We start from the raw sequence: 1,731 nt of genomic DNA, 5'->3' as shown, positions 1-1,731 counted from the left end.
AAATAAATAAATAAATAAATAAATAAAATAAATAAAATAAAAATTATGTTGTAAGGTTATTTATTAGCATAGGAAAATATACGTGATATATTTAATGGAAATAAACAGGCTTTAAAACAGCTTATGGATTCTGATACTATTTACTCAATGATACTATTTATACACAGAAAAATACTTTACATCATGATTATTTTGATAGGTAGCATTATGGGAGATTTTCTTTGTGTTTTCTATTCCCTAAATGTTAGACACAATAGTTATTTCCTATTGTAATTAGGAGAACAACTATTCTCTGTGTTTCGTTTTTTTAAAAAAAGGTGTAAGGAAGCAGTGCAATTTACAACAAAAACTATTCTCTTAACATGGGAAACAACAGAAAATGAGGAAATGTTCCCTTCGGATAATTTATCATTTCCCTTCCTTTATTTATTTAATTAATTAATTTTTTTGGAATGGAGTCTCACTCTGTTGCCCAGGCTGGAGTGCAGTTGTGCAATCTCAGCTCACTGCAACTTCTGCCTCCCAGGTTCAAGCAATTCTCTTTCCTCAGCCTCCTGAGTAGCTGGAATTACAGACGTGTGCCACCACGCCCGGCTAAACTTTTACATTTTTAGTAGAGACAGGGTTTCACCATATTGGCCAGGCTGGTCTTGATCTCCTAGCCTCAAGTGATCCACCTGCCTCTGCCTCTCAAAGTGCTGGGATCGCAGGTGTGAGGCACCGCGCCTGGCCAGGGAATCACTTGTTCTATGAAGCAGAAGAAAATCTCCTGAACCTGTGTCTTTATTTTATTGATAAGTCAGCCAAACCGTTTTAACCTGGTCTTCACAAAGACTGACTGGGAGACAAGGCCGAGGGTCCGAGTGGGCCTGATGGGCTTAATAAACTCTGGACTTTGGAAGGACAAGTGGGTACATCTGAGGAAAACTGCAGAAACCAGGGCCTTGGGAATGTCATCCCTCCCAAGATAATTTGCTGAGAAGCCCCTGTCTCCACACATTTGGACAGTGTTTAGCTCATGCTGGAGGATGGACTGGCCACACTAAATCTCAGCTTTCCTAAACCCACGGCAGCTCCCAATGGCAACCCGAGGTTAGGGAAGCCCAAGAGGAATGAGTCAGGCACTGGAGAAAAGACCTGAGCCCTGTGAGGGTCACCATCAGTAGCAAACATTTATGGGATGCCTGGTGTACAAGTAAGGCATGCAGAGCCAAGCTGGAGTTTCATCGTTGCCATTAGCTAGCAGCATGATTTGAATGAATGGCTCAAATGTTCCTTTGGTCCTGTTGTCCTCCACAACCTATCTCCAGCAAAGCCAGGCGGCTGTCCTCCACAGTCTATCTCCAATTCATCTGCTCTTCTCCATCCATCCCCCTTGATATGGTTTGGCTGTGTCTCCACCCAAATCTCATGTTGAATTGTAGCTCCTATAATTTTCATGTGTTATGGGAGGGACCCAATGGGAGATAGTTGAATCATGGGGGCGGTTTCCCCCATACTGTTCTTGTGGTAGTGCAGAAGTCTCACGAGATCTCATGGTTTCATAAGGGGAAACCCCTTTCACTTGCCTCTCATTCTCTTTTCCTCTGGGGCCATGTAAGACGTGCGTTTGTTCTTCCCTTGCCCTGATGATTGTGAGACCTCCCCAGGCACGTGGAACTGTGAGCCCATTAAACCTATTTTTCTTTATAAATTACCCAGTCTTGGGTATGTCTTTTTTTTTTTTTTTTT

This window comes from Rhinopithecus bieti, unplaced genomic scaffold, assembly GCF_001698545.2.
Source record: "Rhinopithecus bieti isolate Rb0 unplaced genomic scaffold, ASM169854v2 scaffold_39870, whole genome shotgun sequence".
In the NCBI taxonomy this organism is placed as follows: Eukaryota; Metazoa; Chordata; class Mammalia; order Primates; family Cercopithecidae; genus Rhinopithecus; species Rhinopithecus bieti.
Note: the sequence above shows the minus strand (reverse complement) of the source record.